This window comes from Enhydra lutris, unplaced genomic scaffold (assembly GCF_002288905.1).
Source record: "Enhydra lutris kenyoni isolate GAN:26980312 unplaced genomic scaffold, ASM228890v2 scaffoldscaffold48, whole genome shotgun sequence".
Taxonomy (NCBI): domain Eukaryota; kingdom Metazoa; phylum Chordata; class Mammalia; order Carnivora; family Mustelidae; genus Enhydra; species Enhydra lutris.
In genome coordinates, this window is record NW_019154132.1 from 16055847 (window position 1) to 16081923 (window position 26077).

The window sequence follows — 26077 nt, forward strand, 5'->3', positions numbered from 1 at the left end:
ATATTATACAGCAATTAAAACATGCTAAACAAAACAAAAAAAAAAAATCTATTTTTAAAGGCACATCATAGCTGGAAACTGGCCAAACTCAACATGTTTGATGAGATACAGATCAGCGGCAAGAACAAAGGAAAACCCAAGTTGAAGGATTAAATTTCTCTCAAAATCAGTCACTCAAATATCCGCACCCAAGTCATAAAGTGTTTCGGAGTTTGATGTATACTCCAGACATCGATCCCCGTCCAGGGAGCAGAAAGGCTTCATCTGCCATATGCCAAACAGAAACGGATCCACGTACGGCACCGTACATGTCTAAGAACAGCTCCTAAAAGTCATCAGCAAAGTTGCCTTGTGAGTAGAGAAATCAAAAGACAAGAATCAAAAGGCATAAAGATTTCAAAGTTAAGATGCAATGCTCTCTAATTTTCTGAGTCACAGGCTAAGAGAAAAATTTTAAAAAGGACCCCAAGACCGTTTCCCCTTTGCAGAAACCAGCAAATAATAATAATAACAAATTTTAAAAATGCAGGCACAAAACACCTGGCTCTGCTTTCCTGCTTCTCGCCAGGGACACACATCCATATTTATGGATCTATGTATATGAGCGAACAATCAAACAGAACTTCGGAGCAGTGAATTACACGCAGTCCTACAGATATACTCTCACACACAAGAGAGCAAAGCTGATGCTATTTAAACATCGTGAAATATTTTCCTAACTGTGCACAGATGGAAGTACAGACTTTTCTGCCAACTGCCTGGTTCAGAAACTTTGCTCTATTTTTAATTATTTGGTTCAGAGGACCCGTTTGTGATTAACTTCTGTGTTGGATGGCAAAGCCAGTCAAGTTCCTGACCCACAGCAAAGAATACTGAGAGAAGCTTAATTATTTTTAAACAGCTAGTGTAATATTGTAAACCGTGTGTAGGGACAACTCATTTGTCAAAGACCTGTTCGTGGGTGCTGCAGCTTGAAGAAGAAAAATCTGGGAGGCACTGAGGAAGTGACACCAAAATGAAGTTCCTGATGACAAAGAAATTTTCATCTTAGAGAAATAACAATGGAGTATGAAACCGAGGGGAAGAAATTAATAGTACTGCAAGGACTAATCTTATTAGCACTGGAAGTTTCAGTTCTGCCTACGAGGACAGTGAATGGAATGCCAAAGCTTTAAACACAGGAAATGAACTCAGATGCAGGGAGGAGGTGGTCAGGAAATGTCAACCATAGAATTCAGAATCACACACGAGAAGTGCTGAGCAGGATCAAATCCCAGAAGAGAAGGAGAAAGAGAAGCAGTGGTCTAGCAGGAAGATAGAAAAGAGAGCTGAGGTAAGAATGAGCAGGTGGGAACAGTTTTATAGTTTTCAGAACTGTGCATTACCAAAAAAAAAAAAAAAAAAAAAAAACTGTTTCCAAAAGAAAATAGACCCAAAGAGCAAATCAGTACAAACACAGAAAGGAAACAAAATATAAGGCATCCCATTAAGAACCTTAAAGGGAGAACAGGGTTCAGACATAACAAACTTGCATTCCTAAAGAAGCCTGCTTTTGACCAATATCCCTATAATTGCAAGATGTTCTGTATTTAAGCCTTTAATGTACTTGGGAAAACACCAGATTCTACGGAACCACAGGCCACAGAGAGCCAAAATATTTCAGAAGTTAATACTTATTGCTAAAAATTACATTTATAATGAGTCCAGGATCAATGCCAGAATGGTCTGGGAATTGGAAAAAAAAAAAAAAAAAAAAAAAAAAGAGCACCTAATTTCTGTTTGAGAAGGTATGAAATGGGGAATTTAAAAAAGAACATCCTTAGCAGGGGTTGGGGGCCCTAATTCAGCTTCTTAAACCACTAACACTGGCCACTAGCTTTCAGCTGGGTTGGATGACACAGGACAACTCAGGACACATCCGTAGTTGTGAACAATCAGGAAATGCCAATAACTGGAAACAATTCAGGGAGCATCACAAAGAGAAGAAAAAAGGTGATCTGTTCTAGAAAGCCCAAAATAAAGTTACTCCTATTAATATATACTCATAGTCTTCTACTATGCAAAGTATACGTATGGGTATGTGTGTTGGAAAGAGACTAGAATAAAAAAAAAAAAAACCTGTTTTGTTTTTTGTTTTTCAAAAAAGCACATCTATAAATGGTTTCATAATATCCACCTGGTAATATTATAGGCCATGGCTTAGAAACGTTTTATCTCACTTAGAAATATTTCTATTTGCTGTAACAGCAGCCACTGTGTTGAGATAGGATCTGACCTGTGTCTTTGTCCATAAAACAATCCTATAAAATATGCAAACATGAACTCAATTTTCTTTAAGTCAAGAAAAGCAAAAATACAGTTGTCAGAACAAGATCAGCTTTCTGTGGGATATTCTAGTTAAATGAAAGCTATTCAACTTGAATCAATTGCTGTATCCATTCTCCAATACACAGCAGATTTATATTTCAGAAGGTTTTTGACAGAGAACAAAATGTTACTGAACTATCTCTTCCATTCCTTTTGTCCTACAGAACATTCCATGGGCTGAACTCCCAACAAGGGGCACACACTTGTCAGCTTCTGTGTGCACTCCTTCTATTCTAGTTGGCCTTTGTTGCAAATTTTCGGTTTTGACCCTTTCCTGGCAAAACATGAATATACACCTCTGGGGTTTAAATTGTGTTACAATTTTTAAAAAAAAAATTTTAAAGCTTATGTTTTATTCTGTCCCATCATGAAGGGCCTCTGACTCGTTAAAATGGGCCCTGCTATTTAAATCCATGCTAGAACCTTTCTTTTTTATCTGCTTCTGTAAACAACTAGAAATCAAGGGAGAAAATTCTTCCCACCCAACAATCCACATATTTCTACACAAAACCGATCACGGTGTCTTTAAACATGAGACAGACCGACTAGAGCTGGCATGAGCATGTCCATGTGAGATAAATCTACCCTCCATTGCCTTGACTCCAGGTCATCCCAGGACTGGGCCTCTGGGCAAACGCCAAGATGGAAAGAATGGACGGGTGCCCGTTTTCAAGCATATCTGTGTAAAGGCACACCGGGAGCTCAAGAGGGAGTTGCTGCTCTCTCTGTAAGTGACAAAAGGTGTGTGGCTGCGAATGGATTCAAGGAGGAACATTCAACATCACGCTCGCCATTTAATGACTAAGCCTGAGCCAGCTCAAAAAAAAAAAAAAAAAAAATCCATCAGAAACAGATTTTCAGACAATGGAAGACCTAAAACACTGGTTCTCAGGGATGATGTCCAAAGGAGGTCTCTGAAGCTGGGTGTCATCCTTTAGGGTGGCCCAGAATAAAATGGTGACTCATTATGCCTCCCGGCGAGCTCATATCTACTTTGAACGGCAAAGACACCAAGTCCCGTGGACTTCCAACGAAGATCTTGGGGCAAGAAGAGATGTCCACCAGCACTCTCTGTGACCTGTTAGAGAGAAACATTCTTAGCTACTCCGTCACCAAGCAAAGCTCCCCCGCCAGGCTATAGCATCTTGGCTCCTGGGAAAAAGCCTTGAAGAGATTGGGGGGTGGGGGGAAGGCCTAAAAGAGAGATGCCCCCGATCGTGTTTGCAGAATGGCTCATGAGGATTCCGCACATAAAATCTAGCTGCAGTCGAATCTTCACGTGAATCAGACCCCAGGTATCTCTGAAGCCAAGTGCCTGGGCATCAGCCACCAAATTACTTCTGCAAAGAAAGAAAAGGCTCCCATCGTAGTGATTCTAGAAGCTCCCGGCATCAAGAGACAGATGACGATTTTTACTAAATGATTGACTCTAGATGTCGCAGGACAGTAGATAGGCATCATGAAAAGGAGCTCAGTGCCCCATGCTGCCTCTGGCCAGCCCAGGAGGTAGCCATCGGATTTGTAGGCGGCTGCGTGAGTTTCCTCTACCCACTCCATGGCGTCCAGCAGAAAGATAGTGGGCACCGCAGCATGGAAAAGATCTGAGCGTGATGCCTGCCCAACCAGTCTCTGAGGGGATGGCATCTGATTTCCAAAATTCCATATAGGAGATGAGTTTGATGTCCTGATGTTCCTGGCTCGGCCAACACTGATGCATTAAAGGAAACACAGCTCTAGAAAGCTCCACGTTAAAGGTACAGTGGCTGCAGAAGGGAAAGCCTCATCCGTCAAGCGTAGGCTGGGGCACTACATGCACGTCTCATGAAATTGATGATGAAATGATTTCAGGTAACCAGGAGTTGTATATATATATTTATATTCAAGGGGCTGTCCTCTTGTACCTTCCCAGCTCCATCTCAAAATTGCTCTGTCGGGCCATGTTGGTGAAGCAGAGTTATGACTTTTCAGTCTATAAGTTCAGAGTCCCAACTGCATAATTCCTGGGGTGATGGCGAAGAGGGCTGAGCTCCAAGTCAGAAAGCTGGGCTCATGGCACTGACCATATGGGCTCTGGCCACGGGAACCCAGCCTGTCGGTCAACTTCTTCTGTTCTGCTTCCTCCCCGGGAAAGTGAGGAGCATCCTCTCCATGCAGAGAGTCATTGTGACTCTCCAGGGAAACAATTTATCTGAAGCACCCCGAATTCCATGATAGCTATTAGCAGCTGCGGCAGACCCGTGACACACCAGCCACTTCATGCAGTCTAAATGACTGTGCTTTCTAAGGCTGGCTTTACTAAATCAGAGGCTCAGGCAGTGAAAGATCCCTGACAGAAATGGGCAGTGTTGACTAACCTACAAGAGAAGCAAGGAAACATAGGACTTTTCATCCTAGCAAAGTCTTGGAAAACCTGCACATTTTAAATGGAAAAGCTAAAAAAAAAACAAAAAATTAAAAATAAATTTTTTTTTTAAGGATATGGTTTCCTGAGATTTCAGGGCAAAGAGTAGAAAGTGCACCACTTAGAACAGAAACCCTGAGATTACTCAGGTCACCGAATGTTCTCTGCATAGCAGAATAACCAACAGCTAGTGTTTGTTCCTTTCCATAGATTAATAACCGTCTCTGCAGGACCTGAAGAGGAAATGAACTGTACTGCTCTGTTCGAAGAAGCTTCCTCTACTACTGGGAAGACCCACGTCCTAAAGTCGAACTGGGAAAAGCCTCCTTCATTTTAACATTGCTTCTTCCTCCCGTTGGCCTCTTCTGATTTCTAGGCTGACGAAAATGGATCCAAACCTTGCAGGGCGGGGGAAAAGAAAAATTTTTCCCTCCCTTTTTATTGATTTACACAGATTTTTTAAATAGTGCTGTTCATTTGAAGAACACTGAAATGGGGGTGGGGGGGATTCAACCTGCTCCTTCTGAAGAGTAGAGAGAAGTACAAAGGGTGACAGAGGCTTCATTAGAACAGGAAAGCTAATATAAAACAGCAAAATTGGGGCATAGATGCTCTCACCGCATTTCCTTCAACCTCAAACGAAAGCCAGGTTTTATGGAAGGAGATTTCTGAATAAATAACCAGATCATCTTTTCTCCTGTCAATAAAATAATAAACTTGTCTTATGGGCCTATGACCTCTTATAAAGGAAAAACAAAACTGTTCCTCTTACGCAAAGTGTCAGATCATGGTACCAGAAGGAGCAAAGGTAAACAATCTTTTCTCAGTTCCTTACAGAAAGGCTGTCTTGGGACACCTGGGTGGCTCCCTCCGTTACGGTTTTCCTTTGGGTCATTCCTAGGATCGAGTCCCGCACTGGGCTCCCTGCTCAGTGGGGAGCCTTCTTCTCCCCCTGCCTGCCTCTCCCAATGCTTGTGCTCTCTTTTGGACAAGTAAATAAATAAAATCTTAAAAAAAAAAAAAAAAGGAAGAAAGTAAAGAAAAAGAAAAGCTGCCTCTCCCCTCCACTCCCCCCTCCCAAAACCCGCAGCTCGAGGTCACACCTCACAATGGACTGGGTTGCCGGGACCAAGGAAGACCCAGAGGTAAAATGAAAATGGCTGGGTGGCTCAGTGGGTTAATAAGCCTCTGCCTTGCTCAGGTCATGATCTCAGGGTCCTAGGATCAAGCCCTGCATCGGGCTCTCTGCTCGGCAGGGAGCCTGCTTCCTCCCCTCCCCGCCTCTGCCCGCCTCTCTGCCTACTTGTGATCTTTCTCTGTCAAATAAATAAATAAAACCTTTAAGAAAGAAAGAAAGAAAGAAAGAAAGAAAGAAAGAAAGAAAGGGAGAGAGAAAATGGAGCTGTGGAAAGAAAAGCACCCACTTGGAAGGAACTTGCCAGGACAGAGCAAGAGGAACAGGGCTCTGGGCACTCCCTTTTGGGGGTCAGGCATCCCATGGTGGGGGGGGGCAGGCTTCAGCTTCTATACCTTTCCCCATATCCCTCAGAATCTCTGTCAGAAGCGTATCATTCCTCACACCAATGGCCACAAATGAACACCCTGGACCCAAAAAGGTAACCTCACAGCCACCAACAGGCAACTTCTGGATGAACTCGGATGCAAGAGAGAGGAGGCGGTGGCCACCCGGAAGGGGCCCAGAAATATCATGGGTGGACTGCCCGCCCTCCCCCGATGGTGGGTTACACAGAGGATGGCTCAGGGTTCCCCAGTCCCTGGGGGGCTTTATCTCCATGTGACCAGCCTTGCTTAGGACTCCACAACTACTCTCTTCCAGGTAAAATAATCTCCTTAAGATAATTCTCTCTCCAGGAACTTCCACTTGCGTTGGAGACCGGGGTCACAAGAGCACGTAAGCCCAGAGGACAGGTGTTACTGAGGTGACTCTCAAGTTCTTTCACTCATTCAACATGATGGCTGTGTTCCTAAGAACACTTATGTACTCAAAAGTCAACAGGATTTTTTTTCAAGACCAAGAAAGACCGTTTTAGGCATTAAAAAACAAAGCAATTTTTTCCTGCACTGAATTTCTATTATAATAGTATGCTGTGTGGTGATAAGTGTGGTACTATGAAATTTAAATATCACTGGGCAAATCCAACATCCACTAGGCCCCATGCTGGTTCCGGACCACAATGACACGTGTCATGGTCTACCTTAACAGATGGAATCACATCCAGTGTGTATCCGAAAAACTCACATCACAGGGGAAATGTCTGTATCATCCACTGGGGGCCTGCTAGATGCCAAATGCCAAGAATGGGGGGGGTTGGCGGGGAAAGGGGTCCTCGCTGTCACTGAGCTGCAAAAAAGGATTACAAAGTGTTATGAAAGGGGGAGAACAGGGTGCTGGGAGCCCAGACTGGCGGCATATAACCCTGGGGAAAAGATTCAGTTGAAATTTTAAAAATAAGGTGAAGTTAGCCAGAAAGATAGCAGCGAGCAGGTAGACATCAAGAAAGGGAGGAGGGAAGGGAGTAGCAAGCCTCAGAGCTGGGATGCAAGGGGCTTCTCAGGGGGAAATGCAGTGTGATTGAAGTCACCCAGATAAGAGACAACAGATAAGGGGTTAGAGAGATAAGCAAGGTCCCCCAAGCCTGCCGAGCCAGGTTACAGACTGTGGGATTCATCCTGAGGCCCATGAAAATTCAGGGAAGGAGTGAAGGAAAACAGATGCAAACAGATCTCTAGCTGTAAGAAACATGCATTTGGGCTCCAGAGAGGAAAACGGGTTGGATCAGTGCAAGGGGACATCCGGGGAGAGAATGCAGGGAATATATGTCACATCCCAGACCTCCCCGGCCTGCTGAGCCAAGAGCCCATGTTCAGTCCTTGACACCAGCCTTCCCCAAAGCTTAGTACCTAGACAACGGCTCGCAAGCACCTGCCCAAAGAGCCCTCTCCAGAGAAGAGGGGAAACAGGAAAGACTCAGGGTAGCAGTGAGCGTCTCTAGTCCGATGTGGATGAAAATCAGACCCCAACGCAGTATCTTTGATAACAGTTCAATTTCACCAGGTCTGAAACTCCTGACTGATTGCTCAGGTCCCCGGGAGGGAGGCTGCCAGACAGCCAGCGCAGTTGCCACGGTGGGGCCCAACGAGAGCAATATGGGTCAGCCGCCCAGGGTGGAGAACCCCAAAGGTGGGGAGAGGAGACCCTAGGAAACTGGCCCAGGTTGGGTGAAGGGCAGAGAGTCAGAGATGGGTGGGAGGAGAAGCGGAAGGGGCCCCTTGGCAGTAAGCAAGCACAGGGTTTCAACAGGGAACAGTTCCCAAGGAAAGCTGTGGGTAGAGGAGCATGAGAACTATGCCCAGCAAAGCTGCTGGCCGGCACAGAATGTGAACTCCCTTCCAGGTTGGCCCTGGGTACAATCACAGAGGAGACCACAGACATCCTATAAACACCTGAACTTCCACATGCCAAAAAGTAATACAATCGAAGGAAAAGAAAACCAGATCCGGGAAAATGGCTGCAGCGAATGGGATTTTAAAAAGACTGAGATCTAGGGCGCCTGAGTGGCTTCGACATTAAGCGTCTGCCTTTGGCTCCGGTCACGATCCCAGGGTCCTGGGATCGAGACCTTCATCAGGCTCCCTGTCCAGTGGGAAGCCTGCTTCTTCCTCTCTCACTCCCCCTGCTTGTGTTCCCTCTTTCACTGTGCCTCTCTCTGTCAAATAAATAAAATCTTTAAAAATAAATAAATAAATAAACAAATAAATAAATAAATAAATAGACCGAGTTCTAGAACATAGGAAGAGCTCATATACTCCGATTAGGAAGTATCAAGACTTCCATTTGTTAATTGTGTAAAAGAAAATTAGCAAATTAACAAATAAACATACATGTTTAATTAATAAACATACATGTTTATTTGTTAATTAAATTAAATTAATTGTTAAAAAATTAGCAAATAAACATATATGGAAATATCTCTGAGAAGGATCAAAGGAATGCAAAGTTTAAAACCAAGAAGGCTAGGGGTGCCTGGATGGCTCAGTTGGTTAAGCGTCTGTCTTGGGCTCAGGTCATGATCCCGGGGTCCAGGAATGGAGTCCCACATCGGGCTCTTGCTTCTCCCTCTTCCTCTGCCTCTCCCCCAGCTTGTGTTCTCTCTGTCCCTCTCTCTCTCTCAGAAGAAGAAATAAAATCTTAAGAAAAATAAAAAATAAAACCAAAAGTCTATTAAAGTATGCAAAAAAGAATAGGTCTCACAATTAATCAGGTTGGAAAAAGACACATTCACATATTGTTAGTAGCAATGGAAATAAGCACAGGCCCTTTAGAAAGCAATTCAGAGTCACTCCCCCACCATGGCAGTTCTATGTAAGCCTTCTGTTGTGACTATAACCTAAGTAAATACTTAAGTGTGCAAAGATATCCACTGCTGCTTTATAACAGCAAATAAGTAGGGGCACCTGGGTGGCACAGTCAGTTAAGCATCCAGCTCTTGATTTTGGCTCGGGTCATGATCTCAGGGTCGTGAGATCAAGCCCTGCATGGGGCTGGGTGCTCAGAGGACAGTCCGACCGAGATCCTCTTTCTTCCTCTCCCTCTACCCCTCCCCACCACACACACACACACACACACACACACACTCTCTCTCTCTCTCTCTCTCTCTCTAATAAACAAATCTTTTTAAAAAACCCGCAATAAAAAAAATCTCTTTAATAATAAAAATTTTAAGAAATAACAGTGAATAACTAGAAACCATGCAAATGTCCACATGTAACACAAAACTTAAATTAAGGTAAAACAACTTCATAAGACAGTGCATAATCCTTGCAAATGATAACTGCAAAATCTAGGTTACAAAAAGAGAATTTTTACGCTAAATGGAAAAAAAAAGCAAAACTGAAAAAACTTATGTGTTACATCATCGAGGACTAGAAGACAACACACACAGGTGAACGTGATTTGCCGAATGGGATGGTGGGATAAAAGGGAACTTTTGCTTTGATTGGTTTTCTTTTATTGCTGTGATGTATAGGCCAGAGACATTTACAATGTAGCATTCTTATCAGTCACATTGTAGCGAACACCCTGTTCTGTGGGGCAGATCGACTGGTGGAGAACATCACTCCTGAATCAGCGGAGGGTGCACAGTTCTTCCCAAGTTGCAAAGGCCCATCTGGGATTCAAACCCTGACCACAAGGAGACCTGAGGGACTCCTCCTACCCCAAGTACCTCCAAACATACAGCCTTTTCCTCTGCTTTCATTTTTTCCCCCAGTTCTTAAGGTCTATGCCTTCCCCTTCTTTTTTTGATTATGCATTGAAATCATCCCACATGCACTATATGTGGTAAACGCTCGTTTGATCCATCCAACAACCCTGTATGGCACATGCTGTCATCGTGCCCATTCTACAGACGCAGACATTGAGGATCACGGACTCAAGAAATGTGGCCTGGCTCACACACCTAAGGAGCCAGAGCCAGAACTCAAATCTCAACCTCCCTGCCTTCAAAGGCTCGCTGGCACCCACCCTAAGAAGGGCTTCTTCCCTTCCCCTTCCCCTCTGCCTGTGAGGCAAACAAAACAACACTCTGATTTGTCACCTGTCCTGTCTGTACTAGCTGCCTAAAGAGACCGAACAGTAATGGATCAAGAGACATCATAGGAACTACTTGAAAATTAACCAATAAGATAAGCTAATGCGGCACGCACGGACTGGAAAACTGAGGCAGAACAGGAAAGGAATCATCTTGCGACTCCACCCGGCATGTGCAGGTAAAACCAAATGACATCAAAAGGATTTCTACTTGCAAATTAAAAGCACAAGAAGACCCTTGATATGACTGCAAGGAGAGCAGAGCTCCCACACTCTCCTTGCAAAAATCAATTCCCCAATTAGCTGAGAGATTCCTTCCAGCCATAAGGCGGCCGCTCCACAAACGGGCGGTGTTTGGGGCATGGTAGCAAGAACAGTAAAAAGGGACAGAAGAGGTCTTCAGGTATGAACCTAATATACATAGGGTGATAAACGATTGCAGGCACCGCTTCTGACATACTCTATAAATTACGACACAATAACAGCTAAAAATGTAAATTCTAATTAAATACAAAACATAACAAAGTCAAACAAGAGCAAATGATGTTTGACAGAGCAAAGGTCTTCAGGGAGCCAAGGGTAGGACTGCAATAAAATTTGTTCATGGAAATGTACAGTGTTTGAGAAGGGGCCCGAGCCATCGGGTCCTCCGTCACCTCGTTCACTGTAGACGGGGAAACTGAGGCTCGGCAAGGGAAAATGAGCATCTCCAGTCCCCTTGCAGCAGGTCAGGAAACAGAAACTCGGTCCCCAAACGAGCTGTCCCTCTGCTCCCCACCACGGCACCCTCCCTCTGCCTCATCCTGGAAAGCTACTCCATTTGAAATCAGATTTTTAAAAGAGCATTAAGCATTCTATAAATATTAAATTCCTTTTTAATAATTTTCAAATGCACAGGGGCACATTTTAAAAAAGAGGCCTGGTTTTGATTTCTTTTGGAAAATTGCACCCTGCTCTGGGTTTAACCTCGTATTGAGTGAAATATTAACAGGCCATATATATAATGGTTTCAGTGTTCCTCCAGTAAAGCCAAACAAGATTCGAAAAACACATCCCCCAGGCCTACAGGGGAGTTTCTGGAGCACACATTAAACTCCACGCTCTGCCGTACAAGCCCATCACTGTTAAGTAACTCATCAGAAAATAAAGAGGGAATTACCAAAGGGGAATTGCCAAGCAATTAGTTCTCTGAAGCAGATGACACACGACTGCTAGAGGGAGGAGCTTCCCGGTTACTCATATGTCAGAGTCAGAGCCTCCTAATCTGTAAATAAAAATGCATCACATATGATTACAGCTGGGATGGAGGCTGGGACTGCCAGGCTAGTGCATGGATAGTAAAACCCAAGTCCTCCCGTGTTCTCCGTGTCTACAAAGTGAGAGACGGTGCCTCTCGGGGCATTTTTTTTTTTCAATCCTGTGATTTTCATTCAACCTAAGAAAGACAGACTAGTCTCCCCAAAGCAGCCTAAGAGAGAAGTGATCTTTATCCTTTCTCTATCTGTCTGACGTGAGTCAGTTAAAGATTCATCAACTGGTCCAGAGGAGGAGAGAAAATGAGAGACCTGGCGGGGGGCAGGGGAGGGCACGGGAGGGGACGGGAGACCCAGGCTTCCCAACAGCCACCCCAACCCAAGTGTGCCCCCGTTTCCCGGCACGCTTTGTTCTTGGGACTGGCATCCGCTGCCAGCCCCACCACCTAGCAAACTGGAGCTGTGAGGAGGCTGTATCATCTGCCAAATCTTGCCAGCTGAGCAATGACCCAGGGAAGCTCTCGAGAGAGTCAAAAGTTCATCGTCTCCCTGGGACTCATGATGCCCAATGGCGTTTGGAGCCCAACTGAAGCCAATCCTGGGGAACACCGATAAGCATACTGCCACTGTCATCACTTTCTTCAATTAATAATTATTGAAATCTCAGGGCGGCATGAGGAAGAGTGAGGGGAGGGAAGATGACACCTCAAGCACAGCCTGTGTGCAACTCCGAGCAGATGGCCGAGCACCCAGACGGAAGGCCCAGCGTCCAGGAGCCCCTCCCCGATCTGGACCTCCCCGAGGATGCTGCATGTCTACCGGGACGCTTTAACCATGACTCCCAGACACGCCCAGTCTTCTCCACTCAACTGTAAGCTTCTCACGGACAGGGCTCCGGGCTGGAGAGACAACGCCTGGCTCCAGAATGGGAGCCGAGCAGGACTCCCCCCACTGAACCGCTGATCAACCTGGGGCAGGTTACTTTTCCTCTCTGTGCCTCAGTTTCCCTCAGTGCAGGTTACTTTTTCTCTCTGTGCCTCAGTTTCCCTCTGCCGAGTGGGTACTGAGAGTGCCTACCTCCAAGGACTTCAGTAAGGATTAAATGAGTTAATACACAGTGAGTGTGAATGACTGACGGGCTCTATAAATCCGTTAGGGCCTAGCTAGCACGATGCCTCTCACCGGAAGATGCATGGTGAATATGTGCAGACAGAATGATCTGCCCCTGGAGGTGTTTTCTCCATCCTTCTGGCTCCTGTCCTCACCTTCTCATCTTTTATGGAAGGTGGGGAAGTCAATGCCTCATTCTGAGCTATTTTGGGGAATAAAAGCAAGCCATCTGAATAACCCAGGTCCAAAAAAGAAAAAAAAAATCTTCAATAATCTGCAAATTTTCTCTACTTATATACTAAAGCAGACTGCCCACCAAGAGACATACAACCAGGTAATTTCCAGCCTTCCCCTTCACTTTGAGCCATGTCTCTCAGCCTCTTTTCATCCTAGAGTCAAGGCTCACTAATGAAGTATAAACAAGAAGCCAAATTGCCCAGAAAGCCACGCCTCGCATGTGTGAGTTGTATGTATGTCACATTCAAAAGATTCCATGAAAAGCCTCCAGGAAAGCCTTTAAAGTTACAAAACACACCCATATTCATGCGTTCTATCCAAGGACAGAAAACAAATTGCCCGAAATGAACAACTGCCCCAGGGTCAAGTGGATGGCACAAGGTGATTTACGCCTATCACGGGAGATGAAGAAATCGGCGGCGGAAAAGATCAAAGGAAACGCTGGAACTGTTGTTAATATGTACAGGGCCTCACTGAAAATCTTAATAAAACTGTTTAGTGGAAAATAGAGGAATCATTTGTTGAAATGGAAAGAGATACCACGCACACTGAATTTCAAAAGTGGCATTCATTTTCATACACACACATATTAGATGTAGCTAAAATTAGCTCAGGTTTCTTTCTTTCTTTCTTTCTTTTTTTTAAGGTCTTAAAGGAAGAAAGGTTTCAACGTGATTTCATTGAGCTGTAGTTTGGCGCTGAGCTTCCAGGGAGAAGACCCGCTCACCCGCCCAGCCACCCTTTCAGCCTGGCACCAGCCTCCCCTGCCCCTCGGTCTCCCCAGACCAAGCACACAAAGGCTGCGCTGTGCCAATGTCCCAGCTCCTCTCCACGGCTGCTCACCTTCCCTCCAGGTACTCCACGCCCACTGATGTCAGCCCTGAAATACAGTCATTTCCCGCCCCCCGTCTGGCAAACTTTGGGCAAACCCACAGCTCAAGTGCAAAGACCCCTTTTAAGGTCTCTTTTTAAGCTCAGACCTCTCAGCAACTGTATCTCCCACCCCATCTACAACTCAGGTGCCCACCAGCACCTGTGCTCCAGCCAAAATGGCTTTGTGGGGTTACATCCCACGTTCGCTGGTTGTGTCCCAGCCACTTACACGGTCTTCCAGGCTCCATCCATCTCTTCCCACAGAAATGCTAACCAGCCTTCAGAGCTGAACTCAGATGATCCCTCCTCCTCCAAGTCTTTCCTCACCATCCCACTCAGCGTCATTCCAAATTCCTTCAGTGTCAGAATTTACCCCAGTAAGGACAACGCACCCCATTCTGCTTTGTATTAGCTCTTTCTGGACATTTCTTCTTTCCCCTACCTGACCGTGAAGAATGCAAGCTCCTTTGGAAGCTCTTACTCACTGGCATTCCCACAGCACCATGTAGTAGTTCAAAAAAGACACAGTGAATAAATGAATGAATCATTTCTTTACATAGATGGTGCCTGGGAGCAAGTTAGGTCGAAACTTTGCTAGAGCCCTACCGTATTTATGAAATAAGTAGAACCAGAAATACTTGCAACCTACGTTTTAATTAAAAAAGAAAAAAAACACCTTAATGAACCTAACAGAGTACAGCACGAACGATACTATTTCCCTGCTCACGTTTAACCATCAATTGTGAGTGCTCTAAGGAGGCCATTACTTCTGCAAAATGTTTAGATAATGCTCACACGCTTCCTTTAAATGCAGTCACAGAAAATGTCAGCGGCTTAGAATTCAAGGTGACTCGGCACTACTTTGCCGGTAATACAATACGTATTCATAAGACACTCAGACTTGCCCAATATACTATAAAAACCTCAGTGTCTTCTCGGTAGGCTGCACCTATTGGCCATAAGATAGGATCTTTCGTTGCTTGTGTTTTCACAATGAAATTCTCTTTTAAACACCACAGGTGGGGAAAAAAAAAAAAGGTGCATGTGTATTCACCACGTATGCAATGAAACAAGTGCCCCAAAAACTTCAACGTGAGGATTTTCTGCCCAGCCTATGAAATGGTAACACCCCCAGGAGACAGAGCAGTGGTGGGGAGGCGTCTCGCCCCTGGCCAGTCAGCTGACACTTGTAGACCTTAAGAAGCTCACCTTGACATGTAACTGTGGGGTTACTCTATTTCCTTTTAAATGACACCTCCCTGACCCACTGGCCATAAAATGTCAAGGATTCAGGTCCATATTTCTCAAGGATATAATGTTCGGGATCCCTTCCTGCCCCCACCCCCGCCCCATCCCCCAAGCAGGACTTCGCCGGCTACCCTTCCTGAATCATTAAATTTGAGCTTGAGTCACTCCGGTTTTTGTTTCTTTTTACTCAGACCACAAATAACTTCATTTGTCCACCCAACTTCTCGGTTCCCACCTCGCAACAAGAGAAAAACACTACGTATGTACCCTATCTCAGCAAGAGAGACAGACTCACGCAGCATTCAGAAAAATAAATAAAAAGCTCATTTGTTTTGCACAGCTGCAAATGTCTATAAGGCCGGTCCAAAGACCAAGGTACAGGTGTATTTGCTGGCTCCCAGTCATGTCTGGTCCAGGAGCCACTGTCACAGAGCAAGAACGTGGTAATCATCCTGTCAAGAGGTTAAATTACACGAGCACAAAGATAACCTATGTTCCCAGATCACAAACCATACACTGGTACTCTCCTTCGCCATAAACACACACTATTTCACGCCGTTCTCACAGCAGCCCTCAAAGAAAGTTCTAACCTTATCTCCACCTTACTCATCAAGAAACTGAGGCACAGAAAGCTAACAGGACTCCCCAGGACATGTTGGCAGCTGCAGGGGCTAAAAGCAGACAGGCTGCTTCCGGAGCCCCGTGCTCGTAGCTCAGATGCCGTGGGAATAAGATGTTCACTTACAAACTCCATCTTAGGTATACAAGGGGAGCCCTTTACTTAAAGAAAGCTGGTGAATCGTTTTTCGACGGAACATTCCGGTAAAGCAAACAGCCACCCTGCAATAAATGAGTTGCACACCGAGAATTTTATACGTGAGGTGTGATAACAGCAGACTGTGTGTCTCGCCAAGCAAGGAAACAGAACATGACTTGGGAAGAGCCGCCCAGAGACCACCCAATCCAGCAGTTTCCAAACCCTTGTACAATAATACAATTCCAGTATTGCAGAATTGCAATTGCAAGAGATCACTAAAGGTTCATTTTGATTCAGGAGCTGGAGCCCCAAGTCCTTTCTCTGTCTGTCTCTCTCTCGCTCTCCCTCTCTCTCTCTCTCTCTTTCTCTTTTTAAGCTTTCCAGGTGATTCTGTTGCCCAGCCAAGCTTGGGAACCTCTGAAGGAGTCCATTTCCACAGGTCCCAGCAGGACTGCTCCCAAAGTAAACAGCAAGAGGGGAATCTATTTCACAATCCCCTTTGGCTGCCTACACCCGTGCTCCCAAGCCCTCTCGCCCCAACTTTTAACTTCCATGTCTCCCGATTTCATGCAGGCAGGATCCTCTTGCCCTCCCTCAGTACAGAGCCATGAGTCATCAACACCGCACACACTCTCCGTCGGCAAAACTCTCCAGGCCAGAAAAATTTACTGTACGTGAGGCAATCAGGAAGTTGTAAAATCCAAACAGACACCAAGAAATTCAAGATTCGACAAAGACCAGTTGCCACTGAACAGACAGGCCTCTGTCTCCCTACACTTGAAGCACGCTACGACAGAAACCTAAGACACGAAAACTGTCACTTACGGTCACAGTTTGGCAGCAAAACGGTCTCATCACATTAAGGAAAAGGGGACAACGAAGACGGTCAGGCTCAAGTCTAACAAGCAAACACCAATCGTCACCAGGTCAAACGCAGACTTCTTCATGAACCACTTTCTTCTCAATTAAGCCAAAAAGAGAGACACTTCAAGCCAAGTTGGGTTTTGTTTTGTTTTGTTTTGTTTTTTTAAATGCTCTTGGCAATTTCTAAATCTCCCTCAGAATGCAGTCTGCAAAGGTGGTGGCAGCGAATGGTCCACTCACGCCACGCGAAAGCGTGGGCACGAGGTGATTTTCCGGGTCAGGCTGGATCCTCGGATGGAAACCAGACAAGCATAGCCAAAGTCTCACCTGATATGTGACGCACTTCCCTGGAGTGGCCGTGGGGGAGGGGTCCGCCTTGCGAGGATGACACAGGAATCCCAGGCTTGAACGGACCACCCTGGCGACTTGCTGCTCGGGGCTTCTGCAGGGGTCAAGGCGGTGGACGAGGTGGGGGGAGGGGGAGAAGAAAAAATCCAAAATGAAAATCAGGACAAACAGCTTCCAAAAAGAACCCCAACCTTAAGGATACGGAAATCTAAACTTGAAGGACATCAAATTGTACATTTTGTCTTATGAGAATTACAGCCTGGTTCAAGTCCACAGGGCTCAGAGGGAGACCACCACAAAAAAGGTCCTCCCTTCAATCAAAAGAAGAGCTTGACCTCCCTATTTGAGCCAGGGACTGTCATTCTTTTCCCTAATGATTCTAACCGATCATCTGATAAACACATGCTGGTAATCACAGGGAGATCAGGTGAAATGGGCATGGATTGAATAGGAATTGAGCCAAAGTCTAATTTTCACATGTCATGTATTACTATCAACATGCAACTTCAGGAACAATCACCAAAAAAAAGAAAGAAAAAAAAAAAAGCACAGTTATTAGCATAGCGGTCGAATGGGATAGAAAAATGTATCAAATGCAGAATAAACTGTGAAAGTATGCACATGTTCACTGGACTTGCCACTGGATTTTAAATTATTGCTTCTTTGAATGCATGTCTATTTCACGTGCATTGTGCCACAATGCCTTGCAAACGGTTGAGGAAAAATCATCCACTGTATAATGAATGAGTGAATGTGCGAACGGATGAAAGGAGAATGAATGAATCTTCCATATACCTTTCCATCAGGGAGCTTGGTGCTCGTAGTAGTTTTTGTGAGGTAAAGACCTATGCACAGAAATGGAAGAAGTTGAAGACTTGATCTGCTAGCAGAGTTCTCAGCCCTATTAAAATAATATTTTTAGATACTGGTCATTCCCAACTGCCCACATGAGACAGAAAGAATCAGAAAGCACAGTTATAAACTAACCCCCCAACTAGTCATTGCTAGGCAGTCTTTGATTACTGGAGCTGGTGTGTATATTTGTTTGGGCTGATTTTAAATTTAGTTTGGGTTTCCTAAGCCCACGCCAGGTAACAGTAGGAAGGCGGAGGCCCAGGATTATGCTGGATGTCAGAAAGAAACTATTCTGGAGTTATGAAAACGATCTCCAATGTGAATAATCTGTAAACAGGTAAGTGAGCCAATTATCCCTGGGTACATGGCAGCACATCTCCATAGTCATGATTATTTTCAACCATATACACTCACTATTTTTAAGAGCACAGCCCAGCTGGAAAGGAAAATAATTTCGATCGCTTTCCAACACTTTTCAAAGTAACAAACAGTAGCCAAAGCCTCCTTACTTCTCGCGAATCCGTTCAGCAAGTATTTCCTTAAGCATCTACTATATGCTGGGGACTGATAGGCAAAAGAAGGAAGTTTTTGAATTGCTGGCTTCTCCACATGTAATCTGTGATTCCAGAGAACACAGGGAAGCTGTCCTAGACTACACCGTCTTGGAAGCTCTGGGAGGACTGCACTGAGGCTCTCTCCTTGTGGAAGCTTGGTGAGTTAGAAAAGTCAGTGGTGGCCAAGTTAAAGAGAGGCTCACGGAATTCTATCTGCCCTTCCGCAGTCACTGTTTCCTTGTTTCTACTAGCAACTTCGCACACAGCATCAACGTACAGGATGATCATTTCTGAACAAGGTGTGGGTACCGTGGACTGGCGGACGGCACTTGTTTTATGAGCTAACAGTGGAGTGTTTGCTGGTGTATGTGTGTGTGCACACAGTCCTATTTGCATATCACCTGGCAGATAAGTTTTTATAGAGTCCAGATTACAGTCTCCTCCTACTCTGCCAAAGTGCACAGGACAGCCAAGCACGATGCGAATGCTGTAAAATATTAATTTACTCTCACACTGGCATGCCTACTTATTTCAAAAGTATTTGTGTTGCTACACCAGTTACAGGAATTAAGAGAGTTCATGTAACTTGCTGTTCCATCAGAGGGAAGAAACACAAGAACAAAAGCAAGGTAGAGAGGATCCATTGCAAGAACATACAGACAAATTACTAAAAAACAAAAAACAAAAAAACAAAACAACAACAAAAAACAACCAATACTAGCCTATAGAACATTTCCTACAACATTTGCACTAAACACAGAATACTTACTATTTTAAAAGCATAGAAGAACTATATAATGCAATTCCATTTATAGAGGAAGATTACCAAGATAGATGGCCTAAACAATACTAATGGGGTGGTAAGGAGAAAATAATAGATGAATAAATACAGTAAATAATATAGATAATTCGGGGAGGGTAGGCCAAATCTAAGGGTGCAATAAAAGACAATTTGCCATACACAGTGACAGAAGAATACATTTTCTTCGCATGTGAGGAGATAAATTGCTTATAGGTTAGCAGCTAAGACAATTATCACTAAAACTTTTGCTAAATAACTCCCTCAAAATGTGTCGTGCTAAAGAGCCCCTAAGTGGAATAAGGAGTTCCTCTGAGCCTGAATCAAAACAGCATAATTAGGGCAACCTCTGCCCCCTTAAGTCTCAAATTCTGATTACTCTCCAGTGAATTTTCTGAAAAGTCATTTTCAGGTGGGATACCATTTTTGTTTACATTATGACAATTACCACTGCATTTTCATTACTCCACAAATGGTATGCATTAAAAGTTATAGAAAAATCAATGAAACGTTTCTGCTAACATCACCCATATCAAGGAAAACATAATGCTTGTCGCTTTTTTGTCTGTAATAATTCTAAACAGGTTTCGTTACATTCAGGATGGTAACATGCATTACAAACATTTATAGCGTGCTAGCCCGAAAGCTCCTATGTATAAGGATGACAAAATATATTACTACACCGATCAAGACAAAAATACATAAATTATGAAGCAGGAAAAAAGATTTTTAAAACGGTCTCCACAAATAGAGATGATTTACCTAAATCTTTTTATCACTCCTACAATTTTAAGCATGTATATATATTTTTTCAGAACCTTGATCCAATTACAACGCTCTCAGCCAACATTTAAAAATATTCTCTAAAACAGCATTCAGTATGCTCATTATTATATCATCCCTTAAAGACATGTTGAGTGAGTATTTTATTAAACTGAATTCAATGAAACCAAAATTTGAACAGCATAATTGAGGACTGCAAGATTCATTCTTAAAAATGGGCAGTCCTGTATGGAACACCCTGGGACAGAAATGATTATCTCTACTGAGATTTCTACAATGTATTATTCTCGATGCTTTTACAAAATAAGGAGGGCTTGCTTCTGATAACCTTGGAAGTATGACCGGAACTAAATCTGTTCTTTGAAGCAGTTAAGCCTGTCCATGTCTAAAGCTCTCACAGAAGCCAACCTTTCAAATTACTGAATAAACTCTGAAAATAAAAAGCAATGGAAATCAAATTATTTATGTCCACCCTAAAAACGGTGTCCACTCTGTCTCCTACGGGTCACGTTAATATGCAACTATTTCAGTTTTCGGAGTTGAAACTATGGGTAACCTGCTCACAGCTATATTTGGAAGAATTAACATTCACTCCTCCACGAATTTTTGGCTTTTAATAAAATATATTTATCAACTAACTTCTAATAGGAAACAAAATGAGCTGCTGTTACGACGTGTTAGTCATCAGAAACTGTCACTCAAGGTAAGTGCACAAGTAAACTCCTCTTGACATTTCAGAATGGAAAAAATAAATAAAGGCATATTACACAAAAGGAATGTGAGTCCTTAAACTCTGTAATGACAACAAACACAGGAGTCATAGAAATGTGTTTACTAATGTTTTAATAATCTCTCAGGGCTGGCCTTTCCCAGGACTCACAGACAATGAAATGTAAGGCCTTCGACAGGCACTTGACATAGAATCTGACGGCTAAGAGTTTTTCTTGCATCCCTAAGACTAAAAGACAATTCAGAGGCCCTGGAGCCTAGTTATAATTTTCCCCACAAAGTATCACTTCTGTGAACCAAACCCTCTTAAAACGAAATCTAGAGAGGAAAATACTGACTTTCACAGTCCCCCATCAAGTACATTTTCATACTTATTTTTGCATTCAAAAATACACATTCACGTTTTACTGCAAGAGATTTTCTGCATATTGCAAAATATAATCCAGGACCTCCAAAGTGTGTAAAACTTAAACTTCTGTGCTTTACTCCACATCCTTGCTTCCCATCTATTTACATCCTGGGGGTGGGGGTAGATAGCTTGTTTTAACCATAGAAGCACTTGATCTGAACAGGCCACAATCAAGTTAGCAACCACATAAACTTGCTAAATGGTAGAAAGTTGTAACCCCCCCCCTGCGGAGAACAAATCTTAGCTCCAAGGCCAAAAAAAGGACTTACCAATTTAGCTATGGGGCTATAAAACTGAAAACTGAAACAGACTCTGGCAGGATCACGACCAAATCAAGACATCATTATTCTCAATCACTTTCTCTTTCCTATATGAAGATTATTAAAATACCTCCCCACCCCAGGTGGCTCGCCTGTGCCCCAAAAGCTTCAGCCACCAAAGCTACTTACTTTTCTTTCCTTTTTATTTTTCGGCAACAGGATTATTATTTTTCGTTGTCTGGTGAACCTAATGAGGGGGTGCCCTAATGCAAAGAGGAGAGTGGCTGTTCTCTAAATTATTGAATGCTCATTAAATTATATATCACAGTGCAAGTTGCTTCCTGTGTAAAAGCATCACCCATCGTCCGCCCCCAAGCTCTAGGCCTCTATCATCTCTCACCTGAGAGAAGAAGCTTGGAATTTACAGATGTGAAGACTAAGGATGGCCAAGAAGTCCAAATTAAACACATACCCATTCAGAATGGCCTCTCCAGTCAGTCCCATTTTTTGGTATTAGAGCGGCTATTGTCACGGTGAAGTTGTGAAATGTGACAACGGAGAGATCATTCCTAAATAAACAACTTCCACCGAGTCAACCCTTTAGAATCCCGGTCCTTGGCCACAGACACCATAGGTTCTAAGGGACGGGTGCTCTCCCCCTTGAAGGGGTTAAGTACCCACAAGGCCAAAGGCACCAGACTGCAAAAGAAATGTGGCTTGAGTAAGCTCTGAAAGGTTTCTAACAAGTACCAAATACTTGTTGGTCTGTTCACAATCAACATCAGCAGGCCTACCAGGCCCCTTTCACTGTGTGGGAGAGGCGCTCACATACCGCACCCAGCAAGACCAGCTTGTGGGTCTCCTTTACAAAAGTTGAGTGGCTTCGAGGTCTCATTCGGTGTCTCCCAGCCAAATGACTGAAAGACGCCACAACTGAGGGAGTGAAGTCTGTCCTCCACTGGAACGGCGCAAACACCGTGCATGAAACACTTGGAGTGGTCCAGGCACTAGAGACAAACCCACCTGAATGGACGAGGCACACTGTCTGTTGCCATGGCAGCCTGATCTAATTACAGGAGTGATCCGCAGAGTAAGTGCAGGGAAAACCTACACCCCTGACACGGATCTGTAGGAAGAGAAACATGGGCGGCCAGGAGGCTCCGGGGAGCCCTTCGCCCTCAGCTGTACCCAGAAGGCAGCCCCCAAGCCCATTTGTCTGCGGAGCTTCTAAAATATTGACTGAGGCGCACACAGTCGTAGGACAGTCGGAGGAGATTAAATGCCACAGCATTAGCTGTTAGGGTACAACCCCTTTCCAGGAGTTCATGTGCGGGATTGGTGGTTAGGCTTCATTCCACCAAAAAACAAACAAACAAACAAAAAACCAAAACCAAACCAAAACAAAAAAAAACCCAAGTACCCCACTACTAATAAACCCCAGGGTGGGCTAAGGCTGGGGGGGAGGGGCGCGCTTCTAGGAACTGCAGGACTCCTGAGAAACCCAAAGAGAAGTGGCTTCCCTAACAGGGTTGGAAAAGTAACTAGCTATGCCTAAAAATAACCATCAAGTAACTACCCACTGCTCTGTGCGATATGTACCCACAATGTTTAAATATTAAGAACAGCCTGCATTACAAAACACAAATGTCATTGAGATGGGACTACTAGATTGCCAAAGGAGAGCTTATTTGCATATACACATTTCCCTGCATGCACGAAGGGGTGTGCAGGGAGCAGGCCACTCTAAGGCGGTAGTTTTTATTCTGTGGGTGTACTAGGGTCTTCCAATTTTACTAATTGTATCCTGTGGATCTCGCAGGGAAGCTAAGAATCTCTTTGGGGACAGAACCAGTTTGGAGGAGTCCCTACTGCACAGCATACGGTAAACAAAATAAAAATAGCTTGCCGTTCTCGTTAGCCACATCTCGCATTATATAACCAGCTTCCGACTGGCTTTTTTTTTTTTTTTTTTTTTTTGCCCTTACTACTCTTCAGCAATTTCCCAATCTCCCGAAGTATTTATATTACCCTCTTATCTGCAGGATTATATACTAGGAAAGCAAAACAAAACAGAACAGCCACAGGGTTGAACCGAACCCCACGGTCCTTGGAAACTGATTTTTTTTTTTTTTTTTTTTTTGGTTGTTGTTTTCTGGCAAGATCTCCACCACCACCCTACTTCCACCCCCCACTAAGGTCCTTGCTCAATCTCCCCAGAAAACCTGAATTGTTCCACCGCTTCCAGTCAGCCCCCTACGTGGTCGGAAATAAAATGAAAGCACAAGCCCGGGAGTTTAAGAAGGCGGCCCGAGGGCGGGGGGCTGGGGAGGGGTCGGGGCGCCGCAGAGTCAGCCAAGTGGCCACCGAGGGGCCGCTCCCCAGCGCGACGGCCCTCGCCGCCCCCCCCGCGCACACACACACACACACACACACACTCACACACACACAAGCACTCACACGCGCACGCACTCACTCACACTCACGCCGCGCTCCGCCGCCGCCTCACCTCTCGCTCCGCCCGGCCGGCCCCTTCCCTGCCCCCTGCGGGACCGGCCTGCTCGCAGCGCTGGAACCACGTAGGAGGCGGCGGCGGCGGCCGCGGGAGTGGCGGAGTCTCCGGCCCGGCCCAGAGTGAACGAGCCGCGGGGCTCCAGGGCGCATCCCAGTCCCCGCAGCGCCTCCTCCGCCGCCGCCGCCTCCTCCTTCCCCTCCTCCTGGCTTCATTCACCCTCCCAGCAGCCGCGCAGCCGCTCACTCCCCGCGCCGGCAGGGCAGCGCCCGCCGCCGCTCCTCCGCTCCTGCCGCGGCCGCTGGCGGGGGCGCCGGCCCGGGCTGGGGCGCTCGCGGGCTGCCGGCTCCGGGCGGCGGCGGCTGCACATGATCAGGAAGCGGCCGCACCAACAGGGCGGCAGTGGCGGCGGCGGCTACAGCAGGGCCGCTGCCGCCGCTCCAGCCGCGCCGCCGGCACCCGCGCGTCGGCTCCCCCCCGCGCCCACCCCTCCGCGCCCGCCGCGCTCCCACCGCCCGGCACCCGGCCGCGCGCAAAGTCCCGGCCCGCAGCCGCACACCCGGCGAGGCCGGCCTCCGCGGGGAGACCCCCGCCCCGGGCGGGGAGACCCCCGCCCCGGGCTCGGAGGCCGGGCGGCCACCCGCGGGGAAGCCCGGCCCTCCTCCAGACCCACTCGCTCCGCCGCCCTCCGTGGGGAGAGGGCTGAGGAGGGGGCGGCGGGAGGAGAGGGCAGCGCGCGACCCCGGCCGCTGCCGCCGCCGCCGCCGCCGCCGCCGCCGCTACCCCTACGCCACCTCGAGGGAGGGGGACGCGGCTCTCCGCACTCGCGGCCGGACCGGCAGCCGCCGGAGCGGGGCGCCGCCGCCGCTCTCCCCGCCCGCGCCCGCGCCCGCACCCCCAGCCCGGGCGCGCCCCCTCGCCTGGCGGGCGCCCACCCGCCCGGCAGCCCCCTGCAGTCAGTCCCTGCGCCCCGAGCGGGGGTGTCGGCCCGGGAGGCTGGAGCGGGAGAAGGTTGTATGTACACACACATACACACACACACACACACACACACACACACACACAACACAACACGACGCGTCGATTTCCTTCGCTCCTCTTCCAGCTGTTTTCTGTGCCGGCGACTGGGGTTTGGGGTTTGTTTGCTGGTTGTTGCTTTTGCCCCTCTCTGGAGAGCGGGGGCAGGGGCAAATTTTAATCTAAATAAGGGGCGAAGGGGATGGGGGAGGGGGAAGAGAGAATCAGAGGAGAAAAAAAATAGCCACTTACTGTAAAGTGTAAATGGATCTGGGGTTGCGTGGGGAAGGGGGGGCAGAGGGAGAGAAACAGTGTCTTGCGGCTGCTGTAGCTCTGGCGGCTGCTCCGCGGGGCTTGTTTTGGATCCCCCTGCAGTGAAACAGGTCCTGTACGGCTCCGCCACTGTAGTAGAAATGATGTCTGCGGTATACTCTGCTCTCTCCTCCTCCTCCTCCTCGTCCTCCTCCTCCTCCTCCTCCTCGTCCTCCTCCTCCTCCTCCTCGTCCTCCTCCTCCTACCCCCCCTGCTCCCCTCCCCTCCCTCCTCCCTCCGCCCGCCCGCCCTCCCTCCCTCGCGCTCTCTCGCGCTCGCTCGCTCGCTCGCTCCAGTATGTAAATGTGTAATAGAAGCCAAATATGGAGCAGTTGGCTGCCGCCGCCGCAGCTTAAGGATCCGACTTGGGGGTGGGGGGGCACCCTCTGGCGGGCGGCGGGGCGAGCGGCTCCGAGCACCGCGAGCGCACCGCGCGGCGACCGACCGGCCGGCGCCCTTAACCCTTGGCTGCGTGCTGCCCGGGCCTGGCGGCCCCCGGGGAGGCGGCGTGTGGCCAGAGACTGGCTCGGGAGCGGGGGGCGGGGGGTGCGACTCCGGCCGGAGGGGACGCTTCTTCCAGGTTTGGGAAAGGGGCGGGGAGCTGGAGAGATGAGGTAATTTTAGCGGTGACCGGTCGGTCCTCGCGCGCCTCCTCGGGTCCCTGCACCTAGTTGGAGGGGACAGAGCGACAGCGGGGTGCAACTCAGGGCGCCCTGGAGGACTCTCGGAGGGGTGTCAGGCTTTAGCTCGCAGCCGGCGAAATACCCACCCCGGGAAGGGG

General features: G+C 46.7%; 1 protein-coding gene across 1 annotated transcript in view; it reads right to left on the reverse strand.

The window, feature by feature from the left end:
* LOC111156718 (ataxin 1) overlaps nt 1–22845 on the reverse strand; it is a 393814-nt gene extending 370969 nt beyond the window's left edge. The window contains exons 1-3 of the mRNA XM_022517762.1: nt 22482–22845; nt 17865–17914; nt 17049–17163 (exon numbers count right to left, since the gene is read on the reverse strand). The gene's annotated coding sequence lies outside the window, so the exon portion shown is untranslated. The remainder of the gene's footprint in view (nt 1–17048; nt 17164–17864; nt 17915–22481) is intronic.
* Nucleotides 22846–26077: the final 3232 nt, after the last annotated feature.